The sequence below is a fragment of the Triturus cristatus genome, chromosome 1_2 (assembly GCF_964204655.1).
Source record: "Triturus cristatus chromosome 1_2, aTriCri1.1, whole genome shotgun sequence".
NCBI classification, from domain to species: Eukaryota; Metazoa; Chordata; class Amphibia; order Caudata; family Salamandridae; genus Triturus; species Triturus cristatus.
In genome coordinates, this window is record NC_140580.1 from 1,136,742,900 (window position 1) to 1,136,763,540 (window position 20,641).

A 20,641-nucleotide genomic window follows, 5' to 3' on the forward strand; every position below is an offset into this window, starting at 1 on the left:
TGCCCAGACACAGGAGGGGTGGGTGCAGAGTCCTCCCAGCAGTGCCCAGAGACAGGAGGGGTGGGTGCAGAGTCCTCCCAGCAGTGCCCAGACACAGGAGGGGTGTGTTCCTATCACTCCCAGCAGTGCCCAGACACAGGAGGGGTGTGTGCATAGTCCTCCCAGCAGTGCCCAGAGACAGGAGGGGTGGGTGGAGAGTCCTCCCAGCAGTGCCCAGAGACAGGAGGGGTGGGTGCAGAGTCCTCCCAGCAGTGCCCAGACACAGGAGGGGTGGGTGCAGAGTCCTCCCAGCAGTGCCCAGAGACAGGAGGGGTGTGTGCCTATCACTCCCAGCAGTGCCCAGACACAGGAGGGGTGGGTGCAGAGGCCCCCAGCATTGCCCATGGAAAAAAATAAGGGTGGAGTACCCACAGATCCAATTGCCACAATTGTCAGGCAGGTGCACAAAGACCCTGCAGTACATGTAACACATGTGTGCGAGGCTGGGAGTACACACATGCATACAGCCTAAAAGGGAACATGTCCACATGAAGTCATGTCAACAGACTACATACACAAGTACAGTGATCACCAAGGATGCCACGAATGATGCAGGTGGAGACATCGCTCTGCATGCATGGCCAAAGTTGAAGGGGTCCGTCACACACCCAGCTAATGTACACACAGCTCAGCGCTAAATATTGGGAACACCCTGCAGGGAAGATGTCAGGGTACACAGAGGAAGGAATACACCTTGGGACAATTTCACCATGCAGTAACTGCTTACATGAACAGAGAAACCTAGCTAACACCTTGTGATGGCACACAGATACCAGGGTACCCCCTATGACCAGAACACTACTACATTTCCCACACACCCAACACATGATCACCACCCAAAATCATGTAGCAGCCCCACCAACAGCAACACCACAAAAGCAGTAGTGTTCTAAGGGAAAAAAAAAGGCTTTATTCAGCATTTCCAAATAATGTGTGTGTGGATCAAGTTCAATATTTACAAAGCCCATAGGGCAGTCCATGAGTCACAGCTGGATGGGGGACACAGTGAGATGCGTGTCCCCTAGCTTGCCTGCACAGTCAGACTCCTTCGTCTTCCACAGCGGGGAGGGCATCATGTGGGGGGGAAGGACCAGGCACCGCAGGGACATGAGGGCGAAGGGTAAGCGTCGTGGGTGCAGGGATGGAGGACTCCACCACAAGGGGTGGGGCAGGGCCAAAGGCGGAGGCCAGGAGGTCGCTGCACACCTTAGCAAGGTCCTCCAGCGTCTCCCCTGCACCCGAAGGAACCACAGGCCCCAAGGAGGGGGTGGGGGCGGAGGGATGGGTCGCAGCGCCACTGGGGGAGGGTGCGGACAGGGGGGGGACTCAACCACCCTGACCGGGGACTCCCTTGACCACTTGCGGGGTGGTGTCACAGTGGGGCTCAGGGACAGAGCGGCCATGAAGGAGTCCTTGCTGGATATGTGGCCAGGAGAGCTGAGGGGAGGGGATTTGGAGGGAGTGGATTGGGTGGAATGCGGACTCCCACTCTGGCTGCATGACTTACGTTTGCCCCCCGACCCAGTGGGTGTGCCTACTTCACCCTGTGTGTGCGTGCCAGGAGGTGTGTGTATGACCTTCCCTGCTGGTGTGGTGCCTGTGTCTGTTGTGGTGGGTGCATGCTGACGTTTGGGTGTACGTGGGACAGGCATGGGAGTGGGAAGTGTGGATGGGGCAGGGGTAGGGGTGGGACGTAGCGCTGCAGGAGACCCACTGCTGCAGTCAGTGTCGAGTCTATGGACCTCAGCAACTGGCGTTGGTCAGCCTGCCATGAAAAAATGCCCTCCAAGTATGCCTCCATGTTGTGCAGCACTTGGCTGTGGCCATGGAGGACATTAAGGATCGCAGCCTGACCAACCTGCAACTGCCGCTGGATGTCCACAGACTCGGCATTGGCGGCAGCAGTGGAGACAGGGGCAGGGGGTGCGGTGCCTGGCAGGAAGGAGACATGTGGTGACCGGGCACGCTGGGAAGGGACACGAGCAAGTGGGAGGCAGCTGATGGCAATGGAGGGGGCGGGGTGCGATGTTGTGCCGCTGTCATCTGGTGTTGCAGCCTCCGCCCACTCGGAGAGATCATCCTCGGACCCGTCAGCTTCATATTCAGTCGTGCCAGTGGACAGGTCCTCGGCCTCACTCTCCTCCGCCTCAGTACCACTCAATGTTCCAGCCACGATGTCAACGCTGGCACTGGTGCTCGGTCCCTCTGCTCCGTCTGTGCTCATGTCTCCCTCCGTGTCCCCCGACGATGCTGTGGGCAAGGTGAAGAGACAGCAATTAATCACACACCTGTATACATATGTCACATGAGTCCAATCTACATGGGTTACAGTGCATAGCCTGCAAAGAAAGATCAGTAACATCTACAAAACAAGGTACAGATGTAGGGCATGCAACACACAGTTGGTTGACCCACCATGCCAATGAAAATCCATGGAGAGCATTACACAATAGCAAATGACATGAAATGGAGTTTGACATAGGAGCCAGGCCCTGGGGACAATCCAGCACTGCATCTGCACCACACAGCATTGCCGAAAATAGGGATGAGGAGGGACCATATCCATGAACTTGAGGCAGATGCTGCATAGGTAATACTGAAAACATGCCCACCATGACTGGCTCACTGCACCTTGAGTGTATGTCCAGACAAACATCACACACTGGCCAGACCTAGCAAGGAGAATTCTGGTTTTGACATGTAGGCTTGGCCCGCACCAACCACCCCCTACATGAGACAATTTGTTGAGACACAGGTGGCACTTACATCTCTTAGTCTGGGTGAAATACACAGGGGCTGCATAAATGCAAGATTGGACGCCAAATTCCCAAGGTGCGCTTGTCCAAATAATCATGTACAAATGGCCATCATCAGATGATTGTAACAAGACACACAGGCACTGGCCACTGTGACTATGAACAAGGAAAATCAGGTCAGGCTGTACAGTGGACACTTGTACTACATTTCACGTCAATATACATGGTGCCAGGGGACAATGGCACAGAGCACAACCTATGCTGTAGACACTGAGAGTGTCCTCGTTTTGTGATGAGACACATGACACCTATGAAAATATGCCCCAGGGGACAGTAGTGGCCACACAACTCCATGGTCCTGAATGGGAATGACTGCAACACATGCCACCATCCCTGCACTATGCGTATCGCACACTCATGCACATCATGTCACAGGCCACAACATAGGACATGCGCGCTGTAAGGCATGACACTTGAGAGACTAACTCCCATGTCTGGACTCAGCATCAGTGCCAACTGACATGGAACCCACATGTACTGAACTGGACAGGGCACAGGCAAGGTCCCCAAACCTGTTACACACCACCCCCACACATGATGCTACAGGCATAGTTCACGTGGAGAAAGCGCCAGCCTACATTACCTTGTGAAGGAGTGACTACACACAGACCAGGGAACACATTGCAAGGAGGGGGAAGGGAGGCAGGAGAGCACAGCTATACTGTGGGTAGCTGGATCTGCACAGCACCTTTAAACCCTGGCAGTGTATCCATGCAACTGTGTACTTACAAATGCTGGTGACACACAACAAACACACATATACCTACCCCCTTCCTGCTGCTGCTTCTCCTGTAAGCGCCTCTCCAAGTCTGGAAATACCACCGCCAGCACACGCTTGTGGATGTGGGTCAGACGGCGGCGCCCCCGGTTCTTATGGGTCTCAGGTGAGTCCCCCAGCAGGACCCGTGCGATCCTCCGCGTCCAGCACCGGATATCCTGCCAGCGTTTCCTCACCTGGGCCAGGCGCCGCTTGCGACCATCCGCACTCCTCACGGCACTGACGGCGTTCATCCATATCTGCTTCTTGGCAGAGGCGCCTACCTGTGAGGATGAACAAGTGACACTACATCAATACACCAGGCACATGTCACAGAGAGACATATTAGAACAAATGTGCTGTTTACAACAAGGCATAGTATGCATCCAACGCATTGCACCTTTGTCATAGGGACATGATCCTCTGGGGAAGGGCAAAAGCAGTACGTGCCATTGAAAGTACACAGGTGGAATGAGGGCAACGACACAATCAATGATCCAGGCTCACACTGTGCATCACAAGCTACACCAGGATAATGTGCAGCACCTCTAAGCAGTCACATGCCACAGGCCACTGACGCTACCGCAGCAGAGTACACAGACACACACAGGCACATGACATTCACCTGCCATTGCCAAATGCTGCGACAAAACTCACTCTGCACATGAGCCACTAGACTGGGGGGGGCTCACAGATGTGGGGCTGGCTCTGCACGTCAGACACACAGCACTGCTCCCTGCTCACATCACATGGGCAGGGTATATCCATCCCTCATGCAGCCCGGGTGCTACACTCCACATATGCACCCACCCACATGACAGGGGACTTACACACACACCGATGTTCAAGGTACGAACACATCATGTGGACACTCTCAGCACAGGTACACAGAACTAACACACATCTGTGGGTACAGTCACCTGTCACACTGGGCTGACCACATAATCACATGAGGACTGTAGAGGCTACATTCCCAGGAGGACAAGACAGGCAGAATGTGGCATGCACCATGCAGTGATTGTCACAGTAAACACAATGCAAGTGAGGACGGCAGACATGCACCACAGCATGCACTGGCTGGGAGACATCAGGCATTCCCCCCCCGGGACCCCCCCTACAGTACATAGCATGTGTGCCACACCTGGACACAATGCCAGAAGTCACACTCACAAAAAAGGGACACAGTCTGTGCTAGTGGATTCTGCACTCACCTGATACCCTGGTCGCCCATACAGCATGGGGTACTGTGGGAGGATCACATCCAGCAAAGCCAGGTTCTCCTCCAGGGTGAAAGGCTGTGACCTCTCCACAGACCTTGACATGGTTCCAGGGAATCAGTAGCAGCAGCTGGGTCGTGGAATACAAAGATGTGCAGGCAAGTGCTCCCTCATGGGACCTGGCTGCCTTATATCTGCCTTGCTGGCCTGTTTCATGCACAGGAGTACAGAGTGATTGGTCACTCACATTTGCATCCTATGTTTCCTCCAATCCCTTCAAACCTAGCACAGTCAGTGGGTTCTTATTGTGGTTTTTTTCTTCAGCATGATGTCAACTCCAGAAGCACATTGCAACAAAGTAGATCCATTCAAACTGACTACTGCTGTGCACCTGCTTCAAGAAATTCAAACTTTAAACTTGGTCTCCATGACAACCAGCATGCATGTAGGCCTTTATACTTGTCCCTTATGTGTCCCCTATGTAATTTGGAGCTTCACACACAGGTACGGTGCGTTCCGGGGCCCTAGGGCACCCCAAATGCATAGCAACGGCCCGTACAGGCGTGTGTACGGTCCGTACCACTATGGGTGTTCTCGCGTATGCGTACTCATAGTGATAGTGAGCGTACAGGCGTGTGTACGGTCCGTCTCACCATGGGTGTTCTCGCGTATGCGTACTCATGGTGGTACGGACCGTACACACGCCTGTACGCTCACTATCACTATGGGTGTTCTCGCGTATGCGTACTCATAGTGATAGTGAGCGTACAGGCGTGTGTACGGTCCGTACCACCATGAGTACGCATGCGCGAGAACACCCATAGTGAGACGGACCGTACACACGCCTGTATGCTCACTATCACTATGAGTACGCATACGCGAGAACACCCATAGTGGTACGGACCGTACACACGCCTGTACGCTCACTATCACTATGGGTGTTCTCGCGTATGCGTACTCAGTGATAGGGAGCGTGTGTAGCTGGGTCTTTGTAGGAGTGTCACCTGGCAGCCATACGTGTCCAGGGCATGTGGCACATACCTGACTCCGTATGTCGCATATGTGTATTGACAGATTAACATGTGCTCAGTACATATAAATTGTTGTTGTAGTGCACTCACTCTTCCTTGTCACTTCCAAATTCCTGCAGAGCGCCGCCTCTTCCCCGACCAATTCCGGACTTGGCTGACATGCGGGAGAATGACTGTATCCGGTGCTACCGCTTCCCCCAACCGTTGATTCTGGAGTTGACGGCGAGACTGGCACCACACCTGCAACCGCTGCACAGGTATCCTACGGCACTGACACCCAAGCTGAAGGTAATGGCAGCCCTACATTTTCTTGCCACGGGTACCTTTCAAAATACCATAGCTCATGTTGGTGGCATGTCCCAGAGCATGTTCTGCCGTGTGCTGCATGATTTCTTAGAGGCCATGTTGCTTCACCTGGATGAGTTCATCCATTTCCCAACCCCTGAAATGTTGACTGGTGTCAAGCGTGGATTCTATGCCCTGGGAGGGATGCCCCATGTCATTGGGACCATAGATGGAACACATGTGGCTTTGGTACCACCACAGGCACAGGAGGTAGCGTACAGGAATCGCAAGCACTACCACTCCATCAATGCCCCTGTGGTGTGTCTGTCCAACATGGTGATTTCACATGTCTGTGCTCGTTTTCCAGGATCAGCACACGATGCCTACATCATGAGGCGTAGCAGGGTGCCTGAAATGATGACGCAGCTGCGCAACGAACGAGCATGTGTTGTTGGTGGGTACACTCTTTCTGTCCTGTATTTTGCGTAGACTTCCAGCACGACCGCTTCTCCTGTCCCACTTATGTCCATGTGCTTTCCATGTAGGGGACGCTGGCTATCCCAACATGCCATGGCTGATCACACCTCTCCGCAACCCCATCACGCCGGCCCAGCTCCGCTACAACACCGCCCATGGCCGGACAAGGCGAGTGATAGAGAGGACATTTGGACTCCTGAAGAGCCGATTCCGATGCCTCCACAAGACCGGCGGCGCCCTCCCATATGCCCTGGCGAAGGTCTGCAAAATCTTCATGGTCTGCTGCATGCTGCACAACGTGGCAGTTGAGAAAGCTGTGCCACTCATCCTGGATCAAGATGATCAGGACCATCCACCCGTGGAGGACGAAGGTCTTGGCAATGGGGCTAGTGATGTGGAGGATGTGGTTCCGCAAGAGGACATCCGGACTCGGCTCATACGCGACTTCTCTGCTTAGTGGTGAGTACCAGTGTCTGTGTGTGCACGCATTGGTCCCCGTGTGGCATGTGTTGCGATGTGTGTGTCCATCTGCATGTATGCCACGTGAGTCAGAGGTGTGTGTGGATGTGTCACTGGAGTGATGGTGGCAGTGATGTGTATTTCCCCAGTCATAATTGTGACCTGGCATGTTGTCATCCTTACATGTGTCGAGTACATGCACATGCAAGTGGCTGTGCTTTTTGTGGCTGACTTCTTGTGTGTCTCTCATCCCCAGGTACTTGCGCATGCCGTCTGCTGGTTGCATTGTTGTGGTACTGCTATTCCTCATGGACACGTCATCGTGTGCTGACTCAGCGTTACACGCATGGACAAGTTTGGAAGTCTCCTTAGGGCAAGGGATGCATCAGGGGTGTATTGGGAGTGGCAGTTGTTTACGATGTATGCACACTGCCCCTGTCGATGTTTGGTTCCTCTGCAGACATGTCGCATCACCATGGTACACATTACATGCAGCTGGGTACACCTGAATAGATGGTCAGACTTGTTGACAGTCATCAGTGATGGGATTGTGGAATGTGATGATGGCATCAATGTGTGTTACACTGCCCTCGGACACATACGGTTTGCATTGGCTTGACATGGTGTGGTACTTCCACATCAGCCGAGCAATGGTGTATGGCAGTCTCTCCGTGAGCAGCAAGGGGTGTTTAGCTGTTAGCCGACACTTGTGTGCTAGTTCCATGGCTATCACGCATTTGTGCTGCAGAAGAGGGGTGCCAGTGTTGGACCCACATGTTACTCCACATGACCCGTTCATGTGTACTCCGAGTTGCCTCTGCAATCCCGAATACATGACTAATAAAGGTGTCCCTATGCCTCCAAGGTGCCTCTTCTCAGTCAATGCTGGTGTGTTGCCACGGTGCATCCGGCATGTCTGGCATGGTTTTCCGTGATAGTGGCTATGTGTCTATGTGTAGAGTAGCAAGATGCAAGCTGTTTGTGTGGGATTAGACTGTGTATTGTGCATGATGTCCATGACTGTGTGTGTATTGTGACATGTGCCATCCCCATGCATCCAACGTTGGATAGGGCACCATTCTCTGCATCCACCTGACTCAAGCTTGCAGGACATGGTTCTGCCACCTGTCCACACATACCTGGGTGCCCCACAGGACACTCCACATGATCCCTGTCCTCTGCGCATGGCTGTCGCTGTACTCAATATGTCTGTCGGCACGGTTGTGAGGCCACCCCCTCAGCTGGTTGGGCCCATCACGGGTGTGTATGGTGCTCCATGTCTGTCTTGCCTAATACAATGTGACCCATGTGTGTCCTGTGCCAGACTCAGGCCCCAGGGTGTGGATGGTTGAAGTCAAATGAGAACTCAGGCATGGTTAGACTTTACAAGACACATGTAAGGTAATAATGCAATAAGTAGGCATCTTCTCTTTATGGTGTGACTTTTTATTTTGGTTGGGGTGAGGGGGGGAGGGTGGGGGGGGTTTGACATGTGGGGCTTTCCGGGTGTGTGGAATCCAAAGTTCACTAGGGGAGTTGATGTCCTTGCCATTTGAAATCCTCAGAGTCCATGCCACAGTCTTTGTCAACATTGGTCAGACAGTGACCAGCAAGTCCATGTGGCAGAGAATGTCTTTTGCTGCTGTGCTGCTGTTGCTGCAGTGGGCCAGGTGCCAGGCCAGGTGTCCTGGGAGATGGTGCTGTTGCGCCGACCCTCACGGTCTTTTCCGTGGATGACCCGCCCTCCTGCGGGGACCCTCAGAAGCAGGCCGTGACGATGTTTGGGATGCTCCGTCGGATGTCTCCTCCTCCACCTCCTGATCCCTCCCTGTGGGTGGTGATGTTCTACGCCTGATGGCACAGGGAGGGTTGCCCATGTTGTCGGCCATCCGACGGAGTGTACTGTGAATTCCCGTGAACACCGTCACAAGCTCAGCCTGTCTGTCCTCCATCCGCCGTTGGTGTCACAGTAGACAGGCATGTTGCTCGGCATGTTGCTGGGCCTGCTGGGTCTTGATCTCCTCGAGGATGGACACAACCTGGGCCATACCCGTGGTGTCCTGCCGGTATGTGTCCAGGATGTTTCGGACATGGGAATATACCGGTTCCCCAGCCAACAGGTCAGGCTCGCGCCTCCGCCGTCCTCCACTCCCACCACCCCTGCCCACTTGCACCTGGCCTGCCCTTGTGGGCACATCGGGTCTCCGGGACCCCTGAGGGGTGGCATTGGCATTGTCGCCTGCCTCCTCCTGGGTTCCCGGGACACAGTGTCCCTCCTGGCCAGCCTGCCTGCATTGTGGTGGTGGGGCAGGGATCCTGGGTGTCTCCTGGGATGTGGCAGGAGTGGGGGTGGTGGTTGGCCCAGTTGTACCTGACGCAGGTGCTGCAGGTCGTTGGACACCAGAGGGGCCAGGTTGGTCGGGGTCGGGTTCGTCCACAGAGTGGTGAGAGTCGTCGCTGCCGGTGGCTCCGTCATCCCGCCGAGCCGGGTCCTGTGAGTCTTCCCCCCCAGTGTTGGGGGGTGATCCACGACGTTGACCTGTGTGTGAGAGAGAGAATGTTATTTTTGTTCCATGCAACATCCATGTGTCATTGGTTTCTAAGTTGGCAAATTTCCTCTGGGAATTTGGATACTTTACCTATGTGTGGCACAGTCTTACTTGCTGCGTCAATTGTGACTGCAGTCAGCAGTGGAGTGGGCAGGTGTGGCGAGCCATGCATTGGCGCCTTCCGTGTAGCACTGTACGTGTGCACATGGAGTTGTTCCACACACTTATATGATGCAGGTAGCTGTCGTTGTGCTCGTGCACAGGTTGTGACATGGCCCTGTGTTTTGCCATGGAGAAGAGGGGGGGTTCTGGCACTGGCCACCCTTGTCTACATGCACGCAGTCCACCTGCTGACGAACAGACATTCCCACACACCACAAGGCTGATTTGCTCTCCCTGTGTGTCCCTTTCTCGCTCCCTCTCTGTCCCCCTCTCACTCCCTCTGTGTGTCAGCCTCCTCCCTCTGTCCGTCTCCCTGTGTCTCCCTCCCTCTCTGTCCCCCTCTCCCTCCCTCTGTGTGTCAGCCTCCTCCCTCTGTCCGTCTCCCTGTGTCTCCCTCCCTCTCTGTCCCCCTCTCCCTCCCTCTGTGTGTCAGCCTCCTCCCTCTGTCCGTCTCCCTGTGTCTGCCTCCCTCTCTGTCCCCCTCTCACTCCCTCTGTGTGTCAGCCTCCTCCCTCTGTCCCTCTCCCTGTGTCTCCCTCCCTCTCTGTCCCCCTCTCCCTCCCTCTGTGTGTCACCCTCTGTCACCTCAGCCCAGCTTCCTGGGCACACACTGTTAGCAGATCTTTGAATGGCCCTTGGATTGTTGATGTGAGTTTGTTTCTGATCTCCAGGCACCCATTGGGTGTGGTGTCTGTGTCTGCACTGCTGCTGTGGTGGTGCGTGCTGGCACTCTTTCACAGTGTTGGCTGTTCATTAGCTGCTGTCATGTGCAAGAACGTGCCGTCACCCCCATGTGTTGATGCAAGGCGTCCGCCATTTGCTGGCGAGTCTTTCCTGTGTGGGGACACACTGTTTGTCTGGCTGTGACCTAGGCCATTTGGGCAGGGGGCATTGTTGTCTGCTTCTGATTTGCACTATGTGATTTTTGGGGCCCACACTCCCGCCATCTGGCTTACCGTGTCATGTGTTGGTGTTTTCTGTGGCCTGTGACTTGACATTGTCCAGCTGGGTGCATGGGGCATGGTGGCGCCAGTGGCATGTGCGTGTTCATGGAGTGTGGTTGAGTCATGCGATAGCTTGGGGTGGTTGCGTGCCTGTTTGTGAGTTTGGTTGTGGATGACGTTCCCCCCATGTGAGGTGAGTTGTTTGTGTACTCACCCGGGTCTCGGAGTCCGTCTAATCCGTCCACTGCCACCACCGGCAGTATGGCCATCACCCTCTCCTCCCAGGGATGGTATTCTACTCCTCTGCGGGGCGGCCCTCCTCCAGTGACGTTGGCCTGGTTGTGTTCGTCGGTCATTTTGGCTCGGACCCTCCTCTGCAGATCGTACCACCTGGCTTAGCATTCATGCCTGGTCCTTCTGGTGGCCGCAACAGCATTCACAGCATCGACAATCCTCTGCCACATGGCTGTTAGACGGCGACCTCAGAGGAGCCCGGAAAGGGGTCCTGACTACCCTGAGACCCACCCTCGAAGTATCGTAGCCGGGCACTGGCGGGAGACTCCTCAGGGGGAAGAATCTCGTATCTAGGATCGTACCCCTGGCACCACACGACACAGAGACACCACACCGTGCGTTCTTAGGAATCAATCTTTATCAATCAGATTAGCACTGCAAATATGTACAAGGAGAGCGCGGGCTCAAGGAGTCTCGGAAGGGATCGGGGGTAGCGGGACAGTCTCTGGCAAAGGTTCAAGGCAGGGACGTACCCGGCGCACAGCTCACAATCCTCGAGCTGGGGGATACGCTTGTTGTAGTTGGGGTCCGGCGGGACCGTGAGAGTGTGTGGGAGCCGCGAGTCACTCAGCAGGGCTCAGGTACAAGTTCGGAGGTCTTACGATCTTCAGGGAGCCGCGAGTCACTCAGCAGGGCTCAGGTACAAGTTCGGAGGTCTTACGATCTTCAGGGAGCCGCGAGTCACTCAGCAGGGCTCAGGTACAAGTTCGGAGGTCTTACGATCTTCAGGGAGCCGCGAGTCACTCAGCAGGGCTCAGGTACAAGTCCGGAGGTCTTACGATCTTCAGGGAGCCGCGACCACGTCAGCAGGGCTCTCGTTGTTCCAGCGTCGAATCTGCCGGACAGTCCCAGAGCACCCCTTGTTATAGGTCGACCCCTCTTTGATGTCCGGAGTCTGTGCAGGCAGGGGTCTTGTCACCTGGGGGTCGCTTGTCGGGGTTTCCTGCCATTGTCTTTTGATCCTTTCAGGGCCGGGTCGGGAGGAGTCCCAGACACCCAGCAGGCATGGAGCCAGCCCTCAGGGAGGCCGGAGGGCCGATCGAAACCCATCGTCCCAGGGGAGTTCAGAGGTGCGATAGAAACTGCTCCTCCCTCTCTCATCCCCTGGCAAGCGTGATGTCCTCCAGCCGGGGTGGCGCCTCTAGGCCCGGGTCGCGCTGGGGCCGGGCGGCCATCTTGGTGCATGAAGTGGGCACGCGGGCCCGGGGTGGCCGAAAGGAGAGAGGCCATGGACGAGGATGTCCGGGTCGGGTGCGCGTGTTCTGGTGGGAAGGATCGGCTAGGCCGTGTGCTTGGGAGCTGCAAGTACCAGGTTAGGTGATGCGGGGGCAAATACAGCCATGCTACGAGGCCGGGTCCAACACGCGTCCCCCCCAGCTGAAAGCCGGAGAGAACTGCCCATCATCTTGGGGGGTTCTCTTCGCTGAGGCGGAAGAACCGGGAGAGGCCGTCAGCGTTGGCGTGGTCCGTACCAGGGCGATGTTCTACGGTGAAATCCATCCCCTGGAGGGAGATTGACCACCGCAGTAGCTTGGGGTTTTCTCCTCGCATCTGCATGAGCCATCGCAAGGGCCGATGGTCGGTTTGGACTCTGAAATGGGTGCCGAACAGGTAGGGTCGTAGCTTCTTGAGTGCCCAGACCACGGCAAAGGCTTCGCGCTCAATGGTGCTCCATCTCTGTTCTCTGGGCAACAGCCGCCGGCTGATGAAGGCGATGGGCTGGTCTAGGCCTTGGTCATTCACCTGGGACAGGACGGCCCCAATGCCATGCTCGGAGGCATCGGTTTGGACTACAAACTCCTTGGAGTAGTCGGGAGCCTGGAGGACGGGGGCAGTACACATGGCCTTCTTTAGGGCATCGAACGCCTCCTGGCAGGCAGTCGTCCACTGCACCTTCTTTGGCTGTCTTTTGGACGTGAGTTCTGTGAGGGGGCCGACAAGGCTGCCATACCCCCGGATGAATCTTCGGTAGTAGCCAGTGAGGCCCAGAAAGGCTCGGACCTCCGTTTGGGTGGTGGGTAGTTCCCAGGCTAAGATGGCGTCGATCTTCGGCTGTAGAGGGGCGACCTGGCCGCTCCCGACCTGGTGCCCCAGGTAGACTACTGATCCTTGCCCAATCTGGCACTTGCTGGCTTTTACTGTGAGGCCTGCCTGGCGCAGGGCGGTTAGCACCCTCCGGAGGTGCTGGAGGTGCTCACTCCATTCGGAACTGAAAACGGCGATGTCGTCTAGATAGGCCGCGCTGAACTGTTCCAGCCCGGCCAGGACTCTATTCACCAGTCGCTGGAAGGTGGCCGGGGCATTTTTCATTCCGAAGGGCATTACGCGGAAGCGGTAGTGCCCATCTGGGGTGGAGAAGGCGGACCGCTCCTTGGCTCCCTCGGTGAGCGCAATCTGCCAGTATCCGCAGGTGAGGTCGAATGTGCTGAGGAACCGGGCTGCCCCGAGTCGGTCAATGAGCTCGTCGGCTCGTGGAATGGGGTGGGCATCGGCTCGGGTGACGTCATTGAGCCCCCGGTAGTCCACGCAGAATCGGAGCTCGGGGGCGACACCGGGGGCCGCTGCCTTCGGGACTAGGACCACGGGGCTGGCCCAGGGACTGTCAGATGGCTCGATCACCCCCAGGGTCAACATCTTCGAGACTTCAGCTTGAATGCAGGACCGGACCCGGTCGGGGACTCGGTATGCCCGGTGTCTCACCGGCGGGCTGTCCCCGGTGTCCACGTCATGGACACACCAGTCGGTGACTCGGGGGATCAGGGAGAAAAGGTCGGAAAATTGTCCTAGGAGCCGGCGGCAGTCCTCTTGTTGCTGGGCAGTGAGGGCTGGGGAGAGGTTCACTCCTTCCACGGAGCCATCCTGCTCCTTGACACACAGGAGGTCCGGGAGGGGATCGGACTCATCTTCGGCCCCGTCATCGGTGGCCAGCAGGAGGCTCAGTTCTGTCCGCACGAAGTGAGGCTTGAGGCGGTTCACGTGAAGTACCCGGAGTGGATCTCGAGGCGACTGGACGTCCACCAAGTATGTGACTTGACTCTTCCGCTCAATCACTTTGTAGGGCCCGGTCCACCTGTCCTGGAGGGCGCCAGGCTTCACGGGGGCCATGACCCATACTTGCTGGCCCGGCTGGAACTCGACCAGAGTGGCATTCTGGTCGTACCAGCGCTTCATCTCTTCTTGGCTTGCCTCTAGGTTGGCCTCGGCCAGTGCTCGGAACTTCCTGGTCTGGTTCCGGAGGGTCAGAACGTATTGGAACACATCTCGTGGGGTGGTCTGGGGTGCCGCCTCCCACCCTTCCTTAACCAAACTGAGGGGACCTCGGACGGGGTGTCCATAGAGTAACTCAAACGGGCTGAACCCTAGGGACTTCTGGGGGACTTCCCGGTAAGCGAACAAGAGGCAGGGGAGCAGGACGTCCCACTTACGCCGGAGGGTCTCTTCTAGGCCGGTGATCATCCCTTTCAGAGTCCTGTTAAACCTCTCTACTAGGCCGTTCCCTTGGGGATGGTACGGGGTGGTGAACTTATAGGACACTCCACATTGTTGCCACAGGGACGTCATGTACTTCGAGATAAAATTAGTGCCGCGATCGCTCACGACCTCGCGGGGAAAACCCACCCGGGAAAAGATCCCCATCAGGGCCCGGCCCACCACGGGGGCCGTGACGGTGCGTAGGGGGATAGCCTCAGGATAGCGGGTGGCGTGATCCACTAAGACCAGGATGAAACGGTGACCTTGGGAGGTGGGGGGGTCCAGGGGCCCCACGATGTCGATCCCGACTCGTTCGAATGGGGTACTGACGACCGGGAAGGGTTGGAGGGGAGCCTTGCGCTTCCCCCCACTCTTCCCACTAGCTTGGCACGTGGGACAGGACTTGCAGTGGGCTTCTACAGCTGCTCTCATTCTAGGCCAGTAAAAGTGGGTCACGAGACGGCTGTAGGTCTTGTCTTGACCCAGGTGGCCGGCGAGGGGGACGTCGTGGGCTAAGCCCAGGAGGAAGTCTCGGAAGCGTAGGGGTACCACCAGCACCCGGCCGGATCCCAGCTCCACCGACTTCTGCTCACTGTACAAAATGTTATTCTCCCAATAAACTCGGTGCGTTCCGGTTTGGTCACCTGCGGCTTGGCCCTCGGCCTGGCGCCGCAGTCCGACCAGGGAAGGACAAGTGGCTTGCTCCCGGCAAAATTCCTCCCGGGTGGGCCCGCCCTCGTGGTGCCATTGGGCCAACTCGGGTATATCGCCTAACTCGGGGACCGGGGCGGTGTCGGACGGTGAGGGTTCGTCGCTGGCGACTGACCCTTCCGATGGGGGGACGGGAGGACCCTCGGCGGGTACTGCTCTGACTTCTTCGGTCGGGGCGTCTTCGACTTCTCCCAGGGGGGTGAGTCGGGCTGACATAGATCGGGTGGTGGCGCACACCCACTCGGGGAGTCCCATCATTCGTAGGTGGGCCTTGCGCTCGACGTGCTTCCAGGGAGAACTCTCCAGGTCGTTCCCTAAGAGGCAGTCGACCGGCTGGGAGGTTCTTACGGCAACCCTTAGTTTACCTATCACCCCACCCCACTCAAACGGCACCAGGGCTACCTGACACATACTCTCTCTATTATCTGCGGAAATTACCGGGCAAAAGACGTTGGGGAGGATCTGCTCCTCGGGGACTAAGTGCCTGAGGACACCGGTGATGCTGGCCCCGGTGTCCCGCAGGGCCTCTATTTGGTGGCCATTGATCTCGACGAGCTGCCCGTATTTCTTCGTGTTGGAGGGCAGGAGGCTACCAGGGACCATCTCTCTATCTCCCAGGGATACTAGAGCCATAGCGGCGGGTTCCCACTCCCGGTTTCCTCAACCTCCTCCCCCAGGGCTACGTTGGCTATCTGTCTCGCAGGGGGGACTTGGGTGGCCATGGGGCACTCTGGGTCATTGGCGTAGTGCCCGGGCTTCTGGCAACGGAAACAAGTGACGGTTACCCGGTGTCCCAGTCTCCCGGGGGGTCCGGTTACTGGTGGGGGGGGGCGCTAGGAAAGGTGGAGGTTGGGTCTTTGGGGGGCTAGGCTGGGAGTCTCTCTGCCCTCCCTGGTTCCCTCCTCCTCTCTGGCGGGGTGGTCCCTGACTGGCTCGGGGGTATTCTCCTACCATGCCCCGGGGGACCCGGGTGTTGGTCCAGCGGTCTGCTTCCACAGCCAGCTTCCTGGGATCAGTGAGTTTGCTGTCGAGCAGATGCTGGCGTAGTTCCACAAGGCAGTTCGCAGCCAGGTGTTCCCACAACATGAGGTCGGTGAGTTCCTCAAGGGTGGTGACTTTGCTGCCCTTGATCCATCCATCGAAGGCCCGACTGAAAAAGTTGACATACTCCACCCAGGTGGTGCCCGGGATCTTCCTGCAGTCCCGGAATCGCTGACGGTACATCTCGGGGGTGAGGCCGTACCTTGTGAGTAGAGCCTCTTTCATGTGGCTGTAGGAGGTCTGCAGGGAGATGGGTAGGTCGAGCAGGGTATCTCTTCCTTCGCTCAGAAACCGTCCCCACAACCCTGCCCCCCAGTCCTTCTGCGGGACCCGATGGGAGGTCATGGCGACCTCGTAGGCCCTGAACCATTGTTGAATGTCATCGTTTTTATAATATTCTTTGACCACGTCCTTGGGGATGTGGACCTTCTGCTCCGCTGGGGAGGCCGCCTCCCGGTTTCCCGGGGGCCTCCCTTCCTCGTTTCTGGCTTTGAGCTCGATTTCCTTCAAGCTGCGTTCGTGCTCTAGTTGGAGCTTCCTTCCTTCGTGCTCCCGTTGGAGCTTCTTCTCTTCTAGCTCGCCTTGTACGCGCATTTGCTCTACTGCTAGCTTTTTTTCCGCTAACTTCAATTCGCCTTCGATTTTGAGTTTGGCTAACTCGAGTTCGTGATTGCGACTTCTCTCTCTGTCCGCGAATTCTTCCGGGGATAGGCCCCCGTCTGGTACGATGCCTCGCACCGGATTGCTGCTGCTTTCGCCTTGGGGGGGTTCGGCTTCGTCGGGGTGCTCCCCCGTGCCTTCTGGGCGGGAGGCCCCGGCATCCACCCAAGCTTTCAGTGCTTTCTGCAAATCTTCTTTGGTGTTGAGACCGGTGGTAGCGATTTTAAGTTCTTTGCAGAATTGCTTTAGTTCTTTGTGCGTGTATTCTTCTAGTTGTTCCACCTGGAACACCCTGTTGGCGTTGGTTTCTGCGGGGCTCATGGCGCTTCCTTCTGCCATCTTTGTCGGTAGTGCGTCCGTCGTTCACGGTACGATCTCTAGGTTATGGGCCCGAATCCCGTCGCTTGCCACCAATGTTAGACGGCGACCTCAGAGGAGCCCGGAAAGGGGTCCTGACTACCCTGAGACCCACCCTCGAAGTATCGTAGCCGGGCACTGGCGGGAGACTCCTCAGGGGGAAGAATCTCGTATCTAGGATCGTACCCCTGGTACCACACGACACAGAGACACCACACCGTGCGTTCTTAGGAATCAATCTTTATCAATCAGATTAGCACTGCAAATATGTACAAGGAGAGCGCGGGCTCAAGGAGTCTCGGAAGGGATCGGGGGTAGCGGGACAGTCTCTGGCAAAGGTTCAAGGCAGGGACGTACCCGGCGCACAGCTCACAATCCTTGAGCTGGGGGATACGCTTGTTGTAGTTGGGGTCCGGCGGGACCGTGAGAGTGTGTGGGAGCCGCGAGTCACTCAGCAGGGCTCAGGTACAAGTTCGGAGGTCTTACGATCTTCATGGAGCCGCGAGTCACTCAGCAGGGCTCAGGTACAAGTTCGGAGGTCTTACGATCTTCAGGGAGCCGCGAGTCACTCAGCAGGGCTCAGGTACAAGTCCGGAGGTCTTACGATCTTCAGGGAGCCGCGACCACGTCAGCAGGGCTCTCGTTGTTCCAGCGTCGAATCTGCCGGACAGTCCCAGAGCACCCCTTGTTATAGGTCGACCCCTCTTTGATGTCCGGAGTCTGTGCAGGCAGGGGTCTTGTCACCTGGGGGTCGCTTGTCGGGGTTTCCTGCCATTGTCTTTTGATCCTTTCAGGGCCGGGTCGGGAGGAGTCCCAGACACCCAGCAGGCATGGAGCCAGCCCTCAGGGAGGCCGGAGGGCCGATCGAAACCCATCGTCCCAGGGGAGTTCAGAGGTGCGATAGAAACTGCTCCTCCCTCTCTCATCCCCTGGCAAGCGTGATGTCCTCCAGCCGGGGTGGCGCCTCTAGGCCCGGGTCGCGCTGGGGCCGGGCGGCCATCTTGGTGCATGAAGTGGGCACGCGGGCCCGGGGTGGCCGAAAGGAGAGAGGCCATGGACGAGGATGTCCGGGTCGGGTGCGCGTGTTCTGGTGGGAAGGATCGGCTAGGCCGTGTGCTTGGGAGCTGCAAGTACCAGGTTAGTTGATGCGGGGGCAAGTAGAGCCATGCTACGAGGCCGGGTCCAACAGCTGTTTTATCAGAAATGCTGGTCTGTCTGACCAATGTTCCAAAGAGGTGTGGCTCGACTCTGAGGATTTCGTCGACAAGGACCTCCAACTCTCGGCTAGTGAACTTTGGATTCTTGTTAGTGGGCATGGTGAGGGGTGTGGGTGTGGATGGTTGGGGGGGTGTGGATGGTTGTGGTTGTGTGTGTGTGGTTGTGCAGCTGTGTGTGTTAATGTGATGAGGGGGTGTTTGTGAAGGTGTGTGTGTGAAGGTGTGCAAGTGTAAGGTGTAGTAAAGGTTCAAGTATGGTGCTGTAGGTTGTCTGTGGGGTCTGGCAGCAGTGAGTCTGTTGCAAAGGCTCATGGTTTGTGTGTGTGGGCCCTTTTTATTGGTCCATTGGTGGGTGTGGCTGTGTTTGAACTTTGGGTGGGTGTGTTATAAGGAGTGGTTGTGTTTTGGGCCTCTGTTTTGGATTTTGGCAGTTGCAGGTCAGTGATTGTGTTGTTTTTGTGCTTGTTGGACATGTTTAGTGGCTTTGTGCCATTCGAATGGTGTATTCTTGTGTTGTTTTGCTTTGTCCTGGTTGTGTACGTGCGTTTTTAACATGTGTACGGTGTGTACTTCGGGCATTTTGTTGTACAGTGCTGTCCTTGTGTCTGGCTTGGTACGACTCGTACATGCGCGATGTTGTGTGAAGGTGCTGGTGTTAGGGCCTGGGGTGCGCTCCATGCATACGCGGGGGAGGGTACGGGTCGTACATACACTGTTGGGGTGGGGGTACGCTCCATACGTACGCGGGTGAGGGTACGGGTCGTACTTACACTGTTGGGGTGGGGGTACGCTCCATACATACGCGGGTGTGGGTACGGGTCGTACATACACGGTTGGGGTGGGGGTACGCTCCATACATACGCGGGTGCGGGTACGGGTCGTACATACACGGTTGGGGTGGGGGTACGCTCCATACGTACGCGGGTGAGGGTATGGGTCGTACATACACGGTTGGGGTGGGGGTACGCTCCATGCGTACGTGGGTGGGGGTACGCGTCGTACATACACGGTTGGGGTGAGGGTACGGGTCATACATACACGGTTGGGGTGGGGGTATGCTCCATACGTACGCGGGTGAGGGTACGGATCGTACATACACGGTTGGAGTGGGGGGACCGGTCGTACATACACGGTTGGGGTGGGAGTACGCTCCATGCATACGCGGGTGAGGGTACGGGTCGTACATACACGGTTGGGGTGGGGGTACGCTCCATTCGTACGCGGGTGAGGGTACGGGTCGTACATACACGGGTGGGGGTACGACTCAAACGTACACGGGTGTACATACACGGGGGTACGACACGTACACGGGTGTACATACACGGGTGGGGGTACGACTCGAACGTACACGGGTGTACATCCACGGGGGGTGCGACACGTACACGGGTGTACATACACGGGTGGGGGTACAACTCGAACGTACACGGGTGTACATACACGGGGGGGACGACACGTACACGGGTGTACATACACGGGTGGGGGTACGACTCAAACGTACACGGGTGTACATACACGGGGGGTACGACACGTACACGGGTGTACATACACGGGTGGGGGTACGACTCGAACGTAAACGGGTGTACATACACGGGGGTGCGACACGTACACGGGTGTACATACACGGGTGGGGGTACGACTCGAACGTACATGGGTGTACATACACGGGGGGTACGACACATACACGGGTGTGCATACACGGGTGGGGGTACGACTCGAACGTACACGGGTGTACATACACGGGGGGTACGACACGTACACGGGTGTACATACACGGGTGGGGGTACGACTCGAACGTACACGGGTGTACATACACGAGGGGTGCGACACGTACACGGGTGTACATACACGGGTGGGGGTACGACTCGAACGTACACGGGTGTACATACACGGGGGTACGACTCGAACGTTCGGGGGCTGGTGGGGTGTTCGGCGCGTATGCGGGAACATGTCTCCATGGTTGCTATGGGTGTTCGGTGCGGACGGTGTTTTTTCCATACGGTTGTAACATCGGACGCACGGGATGGATCGTAATTCCGCGGTCGGACTTCACTTTTCACATTTGTACGGTAAATCGTCCGGGGACGTGTCGGACACATTTTCTGACCCGAGGACGTGTGGGGAATTATTCCCAATGCGATTCGTATGGTCTTTTTC

General features: G+C 56.8%; 1 pseudogene across 1 annotated transcript in view; it reads right to left on the bottom strand.

The window, feature by feature from the left end:
• LOC146868831 (histo-blood group ABO system transferase-like) overlaps positions 1 to 20,641 on the bottom strand; it is a 791,676-nt pseudogene that overhangs the window by 67,551 nt on the left and 703,484 nt on the right. The gene's annotated exons all lie outside the window — the stretch shown is intronic.